Source organism: Phascolarctos cinereus, unplaced genomic scaffold, assembly GCF_003287225.1.
Source record: "Phascolarctos cinereus isolate Bilbo 61053 unplaced genomic scaffold, phaCin_HiC Scaffold_4;HRSCAF=312, whole genome shotgun sequence".
Classification (NCBI taxonomy): domain Eukaryota; kingdom Metazoa; phylum Chordata; class Mammalia; order Diprotodontia; family Phascolarctidae; genus Phascolarctos; species Phascolarctos cinereus.
Genome location: NW_027555847.1, coordinates 451155935 through 451175623, shown reverse-complemented (window position 1 = coordinate 451175623; position 19689 = coordinate 451155935). Strand labels below are relative to the sequence as shown.

Genomic DNA, 19689 nt, shown 5'->3' with positions numbered 1-19689 from the left:
TCCTGTTTGTAAGAGCCAGCTAACCTTAAATGGCCTTCTAGTGGACTCTACAGCCTCATTTAGAGTTTGGTTATGGTCAAATGGTCTGTTGAATGGTATTTATTTTCCACATGTTTTGCACAAATTTGGCAATTAATTCTAGCATGTGGTCTTTCCTGCCCTGAAAACAAAATTCTTTTATTATGACTCTTTTTTTCCCTTTTCTGTCTTTCCTTCTCTCTCTTACTCTTTTAATGGATACAGTTCTATAACCTCATTGGTAAGTCACGTTTTAGATTTAGTGTTTCCAGAGATTGGGAGAGACCTATTATGCAACAGAAGCCAACCCACTGGCATAAATCCCGGAGTTTCTTGTAGAATATGAGTCTTTTAGGGGAAAGGAAGCCTCATCACTACTGCCAGTTGTAGGTGCCAATTATAGTCCTTTATCAAGACCCCTCATTCAATTCAAAGCTCATGTGGCATGATATGCTACCTGACAAGACTTGGCGTTTGAATCTGTCACAACATTTATTTTATTAAGATTTTGGTAGTTGCATATACTTTGGTATATGGAAAATATTCCATAGTGTCTCTGGATCCTTTTAAACTCAATAATGAAATTATCTATTTCAAATGAATAATTTTATACATTCCATTGCTATACAACTCACCTGCAATGTTCCTTGAAGTCCAAATTTATTAGAGAAATAGTGTAGTATAGTGGTTAGAGAGTAGGCTTTGGAGTGGGGAAGATCTGGGTACACATACTGGCTGTGTGACCCTGGACAAGTCATGGAACCTTTAGTGCTCAAGGCAACTCTTTAAGACTCTAAATTGCAGAAAAGATGTAACTTGTCTTAATAGAGGGAGATTCCTCTTGTGGAAGTTCCCTATAGCAATGAAATCTCAGGTCCCATCCCTGTCTTATAGTTCGATAAAAAGCTTTGGGGTTGCTTTAACTGTATATGATCAACAGGACCAACATTATATGGAGGCATAGTACCTCCATATAAGTGGCTACATGATATAATTTCAAGAACATTTTCATAGATATAGACACACACACACACACACATATATACACACACACGTATATATGGAAATAAATGCCATATACCTAAGAAAATCTGTAAATGTGATTAGGAAGGATGAAGATAATGATTCTACCTCTAGATTTAGCTATGACTCTCAGACCCTCCCACTCATGTGCATGGGAGAGTCAAAGGACTTTTAAACTGAGAAACTCAGTTTAAATCCATAGTTTGTTTGTTTTTTTGTTCTTCACAATTGCCTCTACTTGGATAAAGACTAAATGTACTTCAGTCATTTGGATGTTATAACAAGAAGGCATAGGAATGCCAGCTCTAGGCTAGAGTAAGGACCATGACAGAGAGATTCAATCTCTCAGATCAGAAAGTTTTTTCAACAAATAGATTAAACCAGAGCACACTAACTAGATAGCTAGGAGTGTTTCTGCTTGGTGTTCTAAAGTGTTTGGTACCTGTGGCAAAGAATTTCCTGCTGGGTATGAAAAGCCTTCTAATCAAGACTTTGAAAAAGCAGAAAGGCAGACTACTCTTTGAGAAAAATAAAGACGAGAAACTCATTTTTTCCTAGCTAACTGGTCCTAATGATGAGTGCAAGGCTGGCTGATTTTCTTAAACAGCCGTGGAAAACCTTGGGGCTTTGAAAGAGAATTAATTAACTTTCTTTTCTTTTGGGTAATACAATTCTTGTGGCACTCTATTCTAGGACTCTAGCCAAAGCCAGGAGCTGGAAGAAAAAGAGCTTTCTAATCATATGCAGAGTTGTGCTTGGTGGTAATCATGGGACCAGTGGGGCAGCATCTGGTGGAGACAACATATCCATGACAGAAGCATCTGATAGATACCATGCAACTAGCAGGGACCAAGAGGAAGCAGGCTTGGCAAGAGAAGCACAATGATATCACCAGAAGTCTTCACTGCTCCCGCAACATTAGAGGAATGAGTTGATTCTCCTTGCGTACACTCTGAACATACATTTTCAACATGTGTGCGCTCTTCCATCCATGTGCCCTGGTCACATGTGTTCCCTATGCATATGCCTCTCCATGTATGTTCTCCATATTTGTTTACTCTTTCCACTGCTGGCATGTGTAATTGTGAAAGAATTCATATCCCAGTATGAGTAAAATGTTTTAGTCATGTTTCTTACTATATCATTAAATGCCACTGCTTTGAACTAATTGTATTCATCGATGAAGGCAAACATATTGGGGGCAGGGGGAGAGGGCATTGTGAGCAGTGGTTTTGAATGATGCAGTGGTAGACAGTACCTTGAACCTGGTGTCTCTGTCTGAAGGACAAGTTTAGAGCTGCTACAAAGGAACTGCCTGCATCCTCAATCAGTCAGGTACCAAATAGTACTTGAGACAGAGCAAATATTTAATAAATATTCTTGGACTGACAAGCATTCATTATGCATTTGTTTTATTCCTAGTACTAAGTAAGGCTGGAGATACAAAGAAAAAACATAAATAGTTTCTACCCTCAAGAAGATAATGTTAAATAGGGGATACCACATGAACCATAAATAGGTTTCTATTATATATATGCAGAATAGATGTTTTTGGAACATCCAGTTCAAAATGTCCACTACATAGTTGGTGATGATTCAGGATTAAAGCTCAGGAGAAATAGAAGGCCTGAATATAAACATCTATGAGTCATCTACAAAGAGATAGTCATTGAAATTCATGGCAGCTGATGAGGTTTCCAAGTGAAAGAATATAGAGAGGGAAAGAGAAGATGGCACAAGGCAGACCCTTAAGGGATATTGATGTTTTGTAGTTGTGAAATGGATGAAGAAACAACAAAGGAGACAGAGAAGAATGTTCATACAGATGATGGAAGGAGACCAAAGGAGAGCAGTGTCACAAAAATAGAGTATCATTTGAATTTTGACCTGCAGAGAGGTCAGGAAGGAGGAGGACTGAGAAAAGGCTATTAGATTCAGCAATGAGGAGGCAGTTTCCATTGAAGGATGAGTTGTTAGACAAATTGCAGAGGGCTTAGAAGAGAATGAAAGGAGAGGAAGTAGAGGTATCTGATACAGAAAGCTTTCTCCAGCAGTTTAGCTTTAAATGGAAGAGAGATATGGGATGTTTGATAGCTAGTGAGGATCTAGTAAAGGATATTTTTAAAGGGTAGAGAAGACATGGTAATGTGTAAAAATCAAGGCAGGAATCAGTAGCTTGAAGATTAAAAGGAGAGGGAAAATGATAGTGTAGAAAATCTTTTGGAGAAGACAGGAAGAGTTGGTATCAAGGTTATGGGTAGAGGGACTGGCCTTGGCAATGAGAAGGTTCATCAGAGACTGGAATAAAAGAAGAGAAAAAGGAGGATGATGTTAGGAGAATGTGAGATGAAGAGAAGGGGAAGTTCAGTATAAATGGTCTCAATTTCCCACCCTTCTCTGGGATTAGAGTGCAACAGCAGGTTATGAGAATGAAATAGATTGAGGAGATGGAAAATCAGGGTATCTGAAGGAACATCAACATGTATGTTGAAATTCATTGATATGAAGGAAGAAGTTGAGTCAGGGAGGAAGTCTGTACTAATTGAGAAGACAGGGAGTATATCCTGGAGGCTAATAGGGTCTGGACTAGCAGGAGTGTCAAAGGAACAGTGGTTGCTGGTGGTAATGGGCAGCTATGACTATTCTGATGCCCTTATAAGGGAGTTTGGGAATTTTGGGTGGGGTGGTCTGAGAGAAAGAGCAACTCCTGCTGGAAAGAATGCCCAGAGATGCAGTGTCATTTGTATGGAGCTAGCTAGGTCTCATGGAGTGCCAAAAGAAGAAAAGCTCCAGAGAAGAAGAGAAATAAAATTGAAAGTATTTTAATTATAGAGTGGTAATTCCAGAGGGCGCAGTAGAAGGGTCAGGCAAATCTGGAGTGAGACTTTTGAAGTGGATGGGAAGAAACTAGTAAAAAGCTGAGAACATGGATAGAGATTTGTTCTTTGTCAGTTGGAAGTTCAGTATCACTGAGATGGGGAGACTAAGAGCGAGTTGGAATATGCTTACTCTTATGAAATTGAAATATCTAAGTAGAGTATCATTGGATGGGAGAAGGTCCACTGACAAAAGAAAGTGATCAGAAGGCTTGAGTTCTTCCCCAGGCCCTGCAGGTGTGGTTATCATCCTCAAGTGCCCATTTTCTTGACAGGAAGTGTTTCTGTGCTCTGGATGCAGCTTAGAAAATCAACCTGCAGGAGCTGCTGATAGTGTTGTGTCTTTGGGAACTCTTGAACCCTACATAGGAGACAGAGGTAAAAATACATGTGTCCCTGGATGCCCAGAAACCTGGCTAGGAGGCAGGAAATGTGTGCCTGAAGGATCTGGAAGCCCAGGAATGAGCAGGGTCTGGTGGTGTGTCCTTGGGGTTTTGAGAAGACTAGTTGCATGGCAAACATAAGTAGACTGCAGCCCAATAGCAAAGATGATTTTCACAGAAGAGATTATAAGCAGAAATTCCAAATATTGATCATACTGTCAATGAGAGTTTTACTATATTTTGCTCTTGTCAGAACAAATCTTAGTCTTATGTTCAGCACATTTTAGGAAAGACAAGAACCAAACCTAAGTGCTTCTAAAAGACAGCAATCAGGATAGTGAGAGGACTTGAAAACATGTCACTTGAAAACTGGATGAAGAAAATGAGGTTAAACCTGGGTCAAAGATGGCTTAGAAGGAACATGAGAGTTATTTTCATATATCTAAAATACTGTCTTGTGAAATAGGGATTAGTCTTGTTCAACTTGCCCCAACATGGCAGAAATAGGAATAAACTTCAGAGTGAGAGCGTAGGCTTGATGTAAGAAGAAAAGTTCCTAGCAATTAGAGGGGTCCAAACACAGAACGGGCTACTTTGGAAAGCAGCAGATTTCCCCTTCACTGGAAGTCTTAAAGGTGTGAACAATCACTTGTTGGGGATGTTGTAGAAAAGCCTTTTAGTCAGGTATGGGACACAATAGATAAGTGGCTTCTGAGATTGTTTGCTACTGAGGTTATTAGATTCTGTGAGTAAAATATATCATTAAGGGTATACATCTATCTATCTATCTATCCATATGGATGTAGAGATAGATATGAATGAATATGTATCCATCAAGTGTCCTTCACAAAGACTGGCTGTATAACCTACAGGCATTTATTTCTGAATTAGGAAATAGAAGAGGGAAAATCTTTATTTCAATTAATAATTGGTTATTAATATAAGGGAAAATAATTTCTATCACCACTATTGTGTATTTCTACACAACTATTGATTTTTTGTTTGTTTGTTTTTTTAAGTGAGGCAATTGGGGTTAAGTGACTTGCCTAGAGTCACACAGCTAGAAAGTGTTACGTGCGTGTTATGTGTCTGAGGTTGGATTTGAACTCAGGTACTGGGACTTCAGGGCCGGTGCTCTATTCACTGCGCCACCTAGCTGCCCCCACAACTATTGATTTTTAAAAATATTATTTAAACACTTTTGTTCCTTTGATATCATGGCAAAGGAGTACAATTACTTCAAAGAAATAGTAACTTACATTTCTATAGCATTTGAGCTTTATAAAGCACTTTCCTCACAACAATCTGTGAGATTGGTAAGGTCTATAGATGAAGAAATTAAGACACAGAAAGTGGTGAAGTGACTTGTAGTTAAGTACTTCCATGTTCAGGGTTCTTTGCTACTATACCACTTTGTCTCTCTTTCTATCTTGTACTAGGAACTTTAGATTGTCACTGAGCTAGCAAGCATTTATTAAGTGCTTACTATGTGTAAATCATTATACTCAGCACTGAGAATACATAAAAAGGCAAAAATAGTCCTTTCCCTCAAATGGTAAATAGAAAATGCCTTTCAAAGAACCAGATGATAAACAAGAATTTACAACTGAGGAACCTGCTACTTTAAAAAGTGTTTTAAGCATGGTACAAACAGATCCCTTTGCAGAAGTTATTGCAGAAAATATCTTATGGAAGGGAACAGAGAAGCCAGGAATAATACGTTGGTCTCTTTGCTGCCACCTATTGTCTTACAAGGAATGTTGCTCATATGTAGTATTTTCCCTTTTGAAAACTCATTGTTTTTTTTTATCAGAATGTTTATTTAAAAATTAAAATCAATTAATTTTCACCATGAAGTTTCTAATAGAAATATTGTTTTGTATCTACGAAAGAAATGACCAAGATTTCTAATACTATATACAAATATGCAAAGACTTAAGAGTTTCTCCTAGCAGGGATATAAATTAATTGGGATGTGGTCTATTCCAATGCACCCAAAATGCAACAAGACAAATTTATATTACGATGGAGCCTATAGACAAAGAGAGGGGCAGTGTAAAACACCCTATTCTTTCTCTGGGTTTGCCATACTCACTTCAACTTGCTTTCACACTGGCAGGCCTAGGTTCCCAGAAATATTCCATTACCACAAGGTTACATTCAAGCTCTCTCCAAATCCTATGAGGAACCCCATTGAAATGGAATACACTTCCCTTACTTACCATAATAGCAACTGAGTACTCATCCAGGATGTTTTCTATCTCCACAACTAGCTAGTCATCCTAATAGTACTTTTAAATATTAAATATAACAATAATAAATAAATATTATTAATATTATTGTTTAAACTTTTAAATTAAATACATATATAATAATGTAATTAAATAAGTATGTAATAATATGTAAATACACATATAAACTTAGAGCACACTCCTTCATCAATTAGCTCAGTAGTTAAAGGGAAGAGTGGTGGACTTAGAGAAACCTGACAGAGAATTACATGAGAACAACTTATGTGTTTAAGGTAACTCAGTTCTATACCTGTTATTATTGTTCAGTCATTTATGACTCTTCTTGACCTCATTTGGGGTTTTCTTGGCACAGAGACTAGAGTGATTTGTCATTTCCTTTTCTGTTCATTTTTACAGATGAGGAAACTGAGGCAAACAGGGTTAACTGACTTTGCCCAGAGTGACATAGCTGGTAAGTGTCTGAGGCCAGATTTGAACTCATGAAGATGAATCTCCCTTCTTCCAGGTCCATTACTCTCTCCACTGTGCCTTCTGCCTATCCTAACTCTATACTGCAAATTTCAATTTACTAATCCATTCAGGAATATCTGTACCACCCCAAATTGCTTCTTTGCTAACATCTTGACTTTTCATATTTATCACTCTTTAGATGGTGAAATCTACTTCTCTTCTCTACTGAACATATAGTCTTTATATGCTCTTTCAGTTAAACATAACTCTTAAAAGCATGTTTAGAAAATGTTTGCTCTTAATGTAAATAGCAGTTAGTTCTCTTTAAGCCAGAGAACTGCAAAGCTTATCAAACTGGCTCCTCTTACGCTATAAGGATCTGGTTGTTCATTCCCTCAGATGCCACATTGTCCAAGCAGAAAGAAGCTCACAGAAGCACAACTCCTCCCACCAGCCTTACTGTGGCTTACTGCTTTTCCTTTTCAAGCCAGAGGTGGTGGAAGAGAATAAGTCTTTATCACTTTTCAAGTCTACATGGTGCTGAAGGGCCATAGCTGTCACTGGAAGACTTGGCCAATGAAATCAGGTCACTCTGGCCAATCAATAATCACTCAGCTGAAGCCTGCTCTCAACTGACAATGTTCTAACTGAGCGACTCCTTCAGTCCCAGCTGCTGCATCTTCAGTTCTTCTGAGATTCTGCTTCTTCCTTTGCCCCTCCCCCACCATACCTATTGCTTTGTTGTCCAATGATCCAATCAGTAAGAGCCTTCTGATTCTCAATGACTCCCCTTTTATTTGAAAAGTCACAACTCTCCAAAGTTCTCTTATAAAATTTCTAATCTTTTAAAAATCATACCTCATTCTCTAAATAGGCTTATGATTTTCCATTTTCTTAGTTTTCCTTTCTTTAGTCATAACAATACATAATTGGTGGAAGTGCCCATCTCAGCTCTGGACTTCTGATGTCTCCCAATAGGTCCTTCATCTCTTTGATGTCCTTTATGCTATTTCTTTGCAATCACATTTTCTGGTTTTTAGTAAATAAAAAATCTTTTCTTACCTTTGTATGACATTTAACTGTCTCTGCACACTGAAAGCATTACTGCACATTGTTAACAAAGCTATCCAAATCTTCAAATCTATGCCACGGATCATTTTTTTTCCTTCTGTAACAGTCCAAATCCTGTCTGAAATATATTTTTTCATACATCTGTTTTAGTGTATATAAAAACAAAGTTCTTTTTCTATTGAGGTTAGATATAAAAAATGTTCATGCATACAGTGCAACATCATACATCATTTGACATTCAATATTAATATCTTCCTTTAAGCAAAAAAATTTTCTTTCTATTTTAGCATAAACTGCTCCTTATAAACAGGACTTTAAAGAGACATTGTACTTTCTGAATTTATAAAGGTTGAAAAAAAAGATTTCTGCTTCTGGCCCAAGCTCAAAAAGGAAATTTGAAAAAAATAAAGCAAAATTAAAATTGACTAAATTAATGACAACATTCTCATCACCAGAAGTAATATGAGAAAAATGGCCAAGAAATTAAGCTATTAGAAACCTTTCTAAATTGTATAGCAAACTGAATTACTTACTTTCTCAAAATATTTTAAAAAATACACTCAGCCACTGAGCTTTACTCACTCTACTTTGTATACCTCAGTAATCTCCCAATATCATATACCTACCTTCATTTTTCCTCTAACTTTTTACCACTCTCAACTCATATTTTGTCTCTCAACAGACAGAAAAAAAAAAAACAAGGAAAAACAAACTTCAGCTTTGCCTTAACTTGGTGAAGAGGTTTTTCAGGACACCAACGTTTCATGTTTGTGTTCGAATGTGTCTTCTTTTTACATCTGCAAGAAATCACAAATTCATTGGCCAAACAAGAAAATGCAGAGTACTGAATTAGTTCTTCAATAGAAAATAAAAGATGGAGAGAAATAAGTTTTTGTAGGTGATGGCAGATTTGATCTGGCACAGGTGTAGAGAACATGAAATCCCATTGTGTCTTTCATGTTTATTTTTTAAAAGATTTTCACATTATAGAATAAAATATAGCTTTGATTACCTACTTCAAGAGAATTCTCCCATGGGGCAGCTAAGTGGTGCAGTGGATAGGCCTTGGAGTCAGGGAAGACCTGAGTTCAAATTCAGCTTCAGATACTTGACACTTATTAGCTCTGTGACCCTGGGCAAGTCATTTAACCCTGATTGCCTAAGCAAAAATAAAAAAGAGGGAGAGAGAGGTCTCCCATACATACATTCAAATTATACAACACACAAAAACAGAGGGATGTCAAGGTCACATGATCAACAAGATGGAAGACAAGATACTTTTTCCCATCTTCACAAACTGTTCCTTTGTCTCAATGCCTCCAAACCAAAATCTGAGTAACCTTATTTTAGAGCAATGATAGACTGGATGACATTGTAGAAAAGTGGGAGTAAAAATGAAATAAAAAGGAAAGAATGGGTATGAGAATTTTTTTTAAAAAAGGTAGGACTTCAATTTGAAGATTACATTAATGGCCCAAGGGACTTCTTATAATCACCATAGTATGAGTTACAACAAGACTCCCCCTTCTGCCTGTATTATAGCCACTTAGATTTGGTCTAATGTTGTGGAAAACTGTTTCCTTGGCTCCTAAACTCTTCTTTCTTTGTCCAGCCCTTAGCTTCTGGGAAAGACTGTCACTTTGCATAGGATAAGCTCTTGGCCACAATAACACACTCAACTTCTCTTGACAAATGATGGATTCCAGGGAAAATAAATGACAAAGTTCCACAAAGAGTTTTGTGGATTATGGGACATTTCCTTAAGCTTACAGACTTGTTTTCATTAGCTTTGCTGCCTAATTTCTTTTAGGCCCATTCTGATTTCTTTTAAGCCCCCAGTAAAGTCTAGTCATTGTTTATTTCCATGGTGGGCATATTGCAGATCAAAATGTCCTCTTTAAGAGGAAAACACCTAATGTTTTCATTTTCACACAATTTGCCCTTTGGTTAGACATTAATGAATGATCCCGTCAGTTAGTGGAATTATTGACCATATAGTGTACTATATAGAATTCTCAACAAAGAACCTTTCCCACTTTCAGAGTTTAAAGGGTATTTCATTCCCTATCCCTAATGGTGCCATTTCAAGTTAATCTCTGTTGCCCTATGCCATTTTATAATGGATAAGTCATGCACTGATAATATTAAATTGCAAGTCATAAATCAGTTTTCCCTTGAAAAAGTATTTTCTTAGTCTTAAAAATATTAATATTTTATTTATTTATTTAATTTTTTAAATTTATTTAATTTATTTAATATTTTTCTGTTTTAATAAACAGAAAAAAAATCTATTTTAAAGAAAAAGATTGTGATTAGAATTTTGCTTGGAAAAAATGATGAATCAAAATGCTTAATCATATTAGTCTCCTAATTCAATATTTTCTGAGCTCTCTGTACTTAGGATGATATTCTACATTACATCATTTAAGAAACATTTAAAATAGTAGATACAGAGTGAGGCTATGAGAGTAAATCTATAAGCATAATAGAGGATTTTAATAAAAATGATAATAGCACCTGATTGTATCAATATTATATCAATAGATATATCAATATATCAAAAAGACTTTTGACAAAATCCAACACTATTCCTATTAAAACATTAGAAAGCATAGGAATAAGTAAGCTTTTCTTTAATATATTAAGTAATACCCACTAAAAACTGAGTAAACATATGTAATAGAGAAAAATTAAAGACCTTTTCATTAAGATTGGGGGCAGAGCAAGGATGTCTTATTTTTACTACTATCTATCATAGTGCTAGAAATACTAGCTATAGCAGTAAGATAAGAAAAGGAAATCAAGGGAATAAATATAGGCAGAGTATGACAAAAGTGAGAATATCCATTATTGAAGATCATCTAAAAAGCAATGGAAAGGCCCATGGTGAGGTAAGAAGGATCCAGGAGGTTAATAATGATGATTTGTCTGGAAATAACTTATATGAGTAGAAAAGGAAATGAGCTGTTCATGTAATGAGAACAAGGGTAACAGACGGACAGTCTGAATGGGGTGTTAATATCCTGAAAGGACTGGAAGTCCTCCAATGTAATGGCTGTTATCTTCTATGAAGTACTTATAAGGGCAGGAACAAGAACTATACAGAATAGGAGATATGAATAAGTTGCAATTTGCAGTGTTGCAGGAAGTATCCATACTGATAAAGTTTCAGATCCATCAAAACATTGAATAATAATAATAACAATAATAATATTTATATTTAAAATTTGTTAAACTCTTTACATATGTTATCATTTGATTCTTGCAACCCTGTGAAGTACTATAATTATCCTCATTTTACCGATGAGTAACTAATGGCACAAAGAGGTTAGGTGGACTTACTCAGGATTACACAGATAAGTATCTGAGATGGGATTTGAATTCGTACCTTCCTGACTTCAAGACCACTTAGCTACCTCATTATTGGGGTACTATGCTAAAGTCAACAGAGTAGTGAGGAATAGAATGAGGGTTCCAGAAATCTCAGGTTCCTGCTTCTGATACTAGACTTTTTTTTTTAACAGGGCTTAAGCAGAAATTCCCTTTTTATAAGCAACCTCTATTTCCTCTTTGGGTGAGTAATTAATAGTAATTAGATATCAAACCACAGCACAAGTGACAACTGAATAGAACAATATGTCACTGCTAAGTTAGCCTTGTACCATTACCTATATTACATTTAAATTCAACTAGTTTGCTTAATGCAGTCATAAAATTGGTTTCCTTGGATTGTAACAACCTTATCATAAAGAATTGATTTTGATGAAAGATTTGATGGTGCTTTGGAGAACAATAAACTTCATTTATAGAAGCATAGGATCATTAATTTTGGAAGGAAGCTTATAAGATCATTGATTGAGTCCAGTGCTCTCATTATAGATGGAGAAACTGAGGGATTCAGAGGTTAAACAAGTTGCACAGGGGCACATAGATAAGTGTCTGAGACAGCATCTGAACTCAGTCTTCCTGACTCCAAATCCATTAAGACTCCCTCCTGGTCTTCTGGGAGCCAAGATGGCAGAGTAAGTAGTAAATTGCTGTAGCTCCCCTATATTCACCTTCATAAAACCACAAAATGGTGCCCCAGAGCAAATCCTGGAACAGCAGAGCCAGCAGAAAGATGAGGTGGAACAGTTTTTTATCCTGGGAGACTTGTAGGATTGTCAAGAAAGGTCAGTTTCACTCAGGTAAATGGGGAGAATATTCCAGGACAGGAAGCATCCCAGAAAACCAAGAACAAACCCCACCTCAGAAAACCAGAAGGAGATCATGAGTTCTAGTGTGGTAGAGCAAGCAAAAGCCAACCCCAGGACCTTCCACATGCTTTAGCATTGCCAGGGGAACTGGCAGGCTCCAGCTCTGAGAACTACCATGTGCTTCAGCACAGCCCAAGTTGGGCAGGTATCTTTCAGTGGCCAAATCTCAGCATGCTTCGGCACATCTCAGGGCAGTTGGGCATCTTCTGGCTACTGGACCTCCAGGTGCTTCAGCATTGTCCAGGGCAAAGAGGCATTTTCCAGGACCAGACCTCCAGGTGCTTCAGTGTAGTCTGGGGAAACACAGAAAAACCCCACCTGGCTTCAGCACACACCAGATACCACCACTAGGACTCCAGCTCAGCACCAGGTGAGCTGCCTAACCCCCAGGACCCCCAGCTGCCAGCAACTGAGGCTCCAGCACACAAAGCCAGTGACCAGGCCCTTGGCTTACAGCACAAGAAACTTGGGACAATGCCCACCATAGTCCAGCAGAAGAGCTCAACTTTAAAAGCCACAAATAGGTGGAAAAAGATAAGCAAGAAGCAAAACAAACATTGACCATAGACAATTACTATGGTGACAGTTAAGATCAAAAACCTCACAATCTAATTCAGAAAGGCAGAAATATTAAATGCATCCTTTTCAGATCATGATACAATAAAAATTACATGTAATAAAGGGCCATGGAGAGAGAGACTAAAACTAAATTAAACTAAACTATCTAATCCTAAAGAATGAGTAGATCAAACAACAAATCACAATCAATAACTTCATCTAAGACAATGACAATAATGAGAAAACATATAAAAACTTATGGAAGGCAGCCAAAGCAGTTTGTAGGGGAAATTTGATGTCTCTAAATGCTTACATGAGTCAAATAAAGAGGAGATCAACGATCTGGGCAAGAAACTAAAAAAAGCTAGAAAAAGAACAAATTAAAAACCCACAATTAAATACCAAATTAGAAGTACTGAAAATCAAAGGAGAGATTAATAAAATTGAAATTAAGAAAACTATTGAACTAATAAATAAAACTAAGGTCTGGTTTTACAAGAAAAAAACCCCAATAAAATAGGTAAACCTTTGGTTAATATAGTTAAAAAAAGAAAGAAGTAAACCAAATTACCAGTATCAGAAAGGAAAAGGGTGAATTCACCACCAATGAAGAGGAAATTAAAACAATAATTAGGAGCTATTTTGTCCAACTGATTGCATTAAATCTGGCAACCTAAGTGAAATGGAGGAATATTTACAAAAATATAAATTGCCAGATTAACAAAAAGGGAAATAAAATACTTAAATATCCCCATTTCAGAAAAAGAAATTGAACAAGCTATTAATGAACTCCCTAAGAAAAAATCTTCAGGTCCAGATGGATTTACAAGTGAATTCTACCAAATATTTAAAGAACCATTAATTCCAGTACCACACAAACAATTTTGAAAAATTGGTGAAGGAGTCCTACCAAATTCTTTTTATGATACAAATATGGTGCTGATACCTAAATCAGGAAGATCCAAAACAGAAAAAGAAAAATATAGATCATTTAAAATAAAATATTAGCAAAGATATTACAGCAATTTATCACCAGAATAACACACTATGACCAAGTGGGATTTATACCAGGAATGCAGAGCTGGTTCAATATTAGGAAAACTATCAACATAATTGATCATATCAATAATGAACTTAACAGAAATCATATGATTATTTCAATAGGTGCAGAAAATGCTTTTTGACAAAATGAAGCACCCATTTCTATTAAAACACTAGAGACCTATAGAATCTGAATGCACATCAAAGCATACTATTTTCCCTCTCTTTTTTTCCCCTTTCTTGTGCTTTTCCCCTTTTGTTCTAATTCTCCTTTCACAACATGATTAATGTGGAAATATGTTTAATGTGATTATACATGTATAGTGTGTATCAATTGCTTCCTGTCTTGGAGAGGGGGAGAGGAGGGAGGGAAGCAGAAAAAAAATTTGGAATTCAAAATCTTATAAAAGTGAATTTTAAAAACTATCTTTACATGTAATTGGAAAAAAATACTATTAAGTGGGGAAAAAAAGAAAAGAAAAAAGACTCCCTCTCTCTTTCTTCTTTTACAACACATGTTCACTGCTTTTATTTTCCATTTGCTCTCTAAATTAAGATTCCTTCCAGGACCACTTCATTTAAAGTATCCTCCTTCATTTGCCATCCCCCCCACATATTTAAGCCACACCTAAGTTATCCATAAACAAGGAGCCTAAGCACACTCAGCCAATCCCCATACGCTATTTCAATCTTCAACAATTCAGTCACATTGAATGCAACACTAACTCTCCATCTAGTCTTTATATACTGAACTCCACTTTCTGCACATGCCATTGTAAACATACAGCAGCTGCTCATATGCTGATGTGCCTCGCCTCCCACGCCATAAAAATTGGACAGCCTCAAAGGAATGTTTTGGCACTGCATAGCCAACAGATCTGGGGATATAAGGAACAGCTGTGGGCAGCTGTGGGCAGCTGCATGATCCCAACTGCCTTCCTTGCATTCCCACTACAGGGATCCTATTCTGAACAATGATCTAGTGCATTTCATAGATTACCTTGTTGGATTTTAAATGCACTGTATAAATCCAATGTTTTTGGTCATATTTAACCTCTAGGCCCATTATTATCCTTCTGCTTCATTAATCAATCAGTCAACATTTATTAAGTGCCTACTATGTCCTAGGCAATGCGCTAAGCACAGAGGATATAAAAAGAGGCAAAAGTCCCACAAGGAACTCGTAATCTAATGTACGTATACATGCCTGGAAAGTCTTTTCTCAATGACACATCATAGCATATAAAGTTAGTACATATAATCAAGGGAAGTCATGGCTAGAAGTTGCCATCTGCAAGTCACTTTTCTAGTTCAACTGGTCAATTTCCTCTTTTGATTCATACAAATAATCTTGCATTTTCTAGATTACATAGTTGATCTGGAACGTTCACTCTTCTCACTTCTGCTCTTTGGAACCTCTACGTTGTTTCAAGACTTAGCTCAAGAACCACCTCCTAGACTGACATTTCTTCATACCCCAGATGCTAGTGCCACTGCCCCATTACTTTTTATTTACTTTTAATGTGCTATATGTATTACAAGTAATGTGTTATAAGTGCCTTGAGAGGACCATTTTTTATTTTGTCTATTTATCCTTACTGCCTAGTACAATATCTAGCACATGGTAGGAATTTAGTAAGTGCTCAATTTATTGATTACCATAGAGTAATCCTTAAAACATTGCCCTTTGGTTTTTAAAAATAAAAATGGCCTCTTCCTGTGTGAGAAATTTTTATTTAAAAATTTCATTTTATTAGTACTCTTTCATTGATATACCAACTGGCATAGCCAGGCAATCTGTTATATGGAACAATTCAAAATCAGAAGGGTTTTGCATGTTCTCTTCTTCCCCCAGCAGCACTAGAGAAATGAGACTTGTCTCTGTTGCCCGAACATTTTCTTTGCTCAGAAAGGGCTGCAGCTAATTGGTGAGGCAGGGAATATTTTCTATTTCAAAATGTAGTGTGTGCTCACTTTCACTTTTTCTATATTTTGGCATATCAGTGAGATTGGAAGTGAAGAGAAAGGAAATGCTTTGAATGTTTTTTCTTTTGTTTTTTTCTCAAATGTTAGTATTCCATTAGCCACCCTGCATGCCTGGGTGGCTATCACACCCTTAAAACCAACCAGCCAATCAATATTTAGTGAACACCAAATGTATACCCAATATATCACATATGCTGTTTCCTAATATCTTTTCAATTGACATCTCATACTTTCAATTCAACATGAAATAATTAAATTCTTACCATATGCAAAGCATGAGAAACAGCATGGAGTAGTGGATACAGGGCTGGCCTAAAAGTGGGCAAGATCAAGATTCAAGTCCTGCTGCTGACACATATTGGCAGTGTGACCTAGGCAAGTGTCCCTTAACCTTGGAGCTCTAGGCAACTTACTGAGACTAAAAGTTGCTGGAAAGATGTCCACCTGAATTGGTAGAGAGAGATTCCCTAGCCAGGAGCTCTTTATATTCATAAATTTGGATGTCTAGTCCCAATTGTTGTGTGAAAAGCACTGAGGATAGAATGATATAAACCAGAGTCTCTCTCCTCAAGGAACTTATATTCCAAATTACCTTCTAGCTATTTAGAGGTGAAGAGTGATAATATCCACTCTCTTCCTTCCTGCCAACTCAGCAGTGGTCAATATAATGTCTTCACCAGACCCTATGACTAGACTGAGAATCTAGGCTTTTCTTGCTAACAAGGGAGAACTAATTTGAATAAAAAGTGACCTGGCCCTATAAAGGGGGCTGCACTTACGGTGAAGCTCAGATTGGACCTAAGGTTGGAATGTAGAAGTAGGATTTTTTTTTTTATTCAGCTCTCAGGCGGAGCTGAGCAGCAAGCTATATAGAAAATATGAAATTATGTATAGAAAAGATGCAATTACACATGACACTAGCACAGTTCTGGGCACATAATATACACTTAATAAATGCTCACTGACTTGACTAACTAGGGAAGAGAGAGATCATCCTCTTGAAACTTTTGTTTTCACACTAAGTACCAGATCAGCCTTTATTTACTGGGTCATTAGCCATTCAAGCTGAAGACTTTATCATTACATAGTCACCTGTATTGCCTCAGTCATGATGGCCAGAAACTGGCTCCTCAAAATTCTAAATTCCTTTTGTTGGATTGATAGCTGCTAGGGAATACAATATTCCCTACCTTATGTGCTATATATGTGCTATATAGCCCTTCAGAAAGGGTAAATCATAACAATAATACCTAGCATGTATGTAGTGCTTTAAGATTTGCAAAGTGCTTTACAAATAATAGTTCATTTCATACTCACAATAATCCTGACAGGAAGGTGCTATTATTATTCTCACCTTACAGATGAAACTGAGGCATGTAAAAGTCAAATGACTTGTGCAGGGTCACATGGCTAGAAAGTGTCTTAGGCCTGATTTGAACTCAGATTTTCCTGCCTCCAAGTTAAATGCTCTAACTACCACACCACCAAACTTACTCAATCTACAGATGCTTGAAGGCCTGGGTTCTTATTGGCTAGTCTCATATTACAAACATATTTAGTTGCAGACTAGATATTCTGTTCCATTTCTATATTTCTATGTTTTTACATAGTAACTGATAGCTTCTGTAATTGCTGCTTTATTTTAAAATCTATTATTTCCCAACCTTCCTTCTTTTCCTCCTCATAGTTCCTCCTGAAATTCTTGTTTATTTATTTCTACATATATATTTTATCACTTTATCTAATTAACTCATGATTGACACTCCTGCTTATTCAGATTCAACAGAGGCATGATAGATTCTATTTAAACCCCTCATTTTACCTCTGTGTGAATCTTTATAATTTGAAGCTTGTTTCTTGTAAATGCCAAATATTTTTCTAGTTGAGTAATTTACTAGGGTTATTTTTATGCCTCCATATTCTTTTCACCATTCTAGTAATGTAATTTTACTTCTTATTAAATACATTGTTGTGTATATGGTCTGTACAAATATTTCTAAGTTGTTGAGCTTCATCACTATCTTATGTCAAGGATATATGACCTGTAGTCAGTTCTTCATTTCATCTTATGATTTATTTACTAATCATATTTCTTCTTTTGATTCTTTCAGTGCTTATTATGAATTTATTATTTTTAAAATATATTATTTTTTAAAAATAATATATTTAAAAAATAAAAAAATTTAAAATTTATTATTTTTTAAAAAATTTAAAAATGCTATTATTTCACTAAATATTTTCCCTGGGATTCTTATTTTTGGTTTAAACTTTATTAAAACACATTTTGTGTTGGTGCTCTTCTTTAGTTTGATCATTTTTGGATTCAATTATTACAATAAAAAATATTTTCTGATAATTGCTTATTTTGGTGTTATTGCTTTTGATGAGGCTGATGGGTCTTCCTTATGGCCTCTCATTCTACCGACTTCATGGAAATTCCTTTCTCTTTCTTCATGCATGCTTTTGACATGTAAACAATGGTAAGGATTTTGTATTTGAGTTAAAATAGTCAAGGAGAAATGGAATTTCCAATTGTATTTCCAGGAACTACACATACTTTGCATTAAGAAAGTATTAGGCTAAGGGTTTTCCTTTATTTCTGAAGAATACTGAACAGAAAGCTTGTCAGTAGTATTTGCAGCAATAGACTTACTTTTGAAGAACATTTCATAAAACAATAAGAGAGCATAAAACACTTGCTGGAGACAATTATATCAGCTCTGATGTGATGTCTAACCATGCACACAAAGAGTAAAATATGGACAGAAGAATCAGACATTTGGGGGACAGAGTAGAGTGTCAGGGAAGAAGGGTTTGAATATGATGTATATAATCACTTATGCTCTGAAGATAAATTGGATTAAAGCTATGTTCAAGAGAGGCAAGTTCTGAAGATCATGTAAGTGACCTGCCCTAAAACTGGAGGAGGAATTTGTTATGTTTGTGTAGAAATTATATCCATGTAGCTAGTAGACAGAACAATGTGGGTTCCATAAGATACTTGGATAAATCCATTATTTCTCTACATCATTCACATTGTATCATTTTATGAATACTCCTAATCCCATAAGGGTATGACAGAAGAGAGGGTCTGGGCAGCAACAGATTTATTTCTTTTTAAGCTAAAATTTCCCCATAGTAGTCAATGTACATTTTTGTTCCATGTGTTTGATATATAACCACCTGTTTTCAGAAAGAATTCTTTATATCTGATTTATTGTGTATTGCTAAAGATACTGTGTATCTATATTGTATAACTTGCTATAGATATACTACAGCCAAAATAAAAATATTCTGGAATATATAAGCTTAATTCTTTTGAGATTTGGGAAAATAATCTTGTTAATAGTTCTGGTAATGAGTTAGAGTGCCCTAGTAGAATAATAGCAGTCTGCTCATAGACCTTTTCTGAATACTAAGGTATAAAATCAAACACATGTATTACCTGTCAACAGAAAGGTGGACCTAACTGAACCACTAATCTCTTACTGTCATCTGGCAAGAACTGTTTTTTCAGGAAATTTATTTTTTATCTTAGAAAAAACAGAAAATTATTTGGTATGGGATAAATTTCTTTTTTCTTCCCTTTTATTTATACAAATTCTTTTCTTTGAACTTGTTTATTAAATGATTTATTTTGAACAACATTAAATGTCAATATAAGCAGTTAAACATATTACAAGTATTTACATTTAAATATGTGAAACTAAAAATAAATGCCATAATACATTTTCATTACTCCCGCCAAGTAGATTTATATATGCATTTGGTTGTT

At 35.9% G+C, this 19689-nt stretch overlaps 2 long non-coding RNA genes across 2 annotated transcripts in view; both read left to right on the top strand.

The window, feature by feature from the left end:
* LOC144456962 (uncharacterized) overlaps nt 1-2205 on the top strand; it is a 128303-nt gene extending 126098 nt beyond the window's left edge. Inside the window, exon 2 of the long non-coding RNA XR_013486209.1 lies at nt 1735-2205. This is a non-coding gene — a long non-coding RNA (uncharacterized LOC144456962). The remainder of the gene's footprint in view (nt 1-1734) is intronic.
* Nucleotides 2206-10412: 8207 nt separating this feature from the next.
* Nucleotides 10413-19689, top strand: part of LOC110200827 (uncharacterized) — a 54616-nt gene continuing 45339 nt past the window's right edge. The window contains exon 1 of the long non-coding RNA XR_002322319.2: nt 10413-11647. This is a non-coding gene — a long non-coding RNA (uncharacterized LOC110200827). The remainder of the gene's footprint in view (nt 11648-19689) is intronic.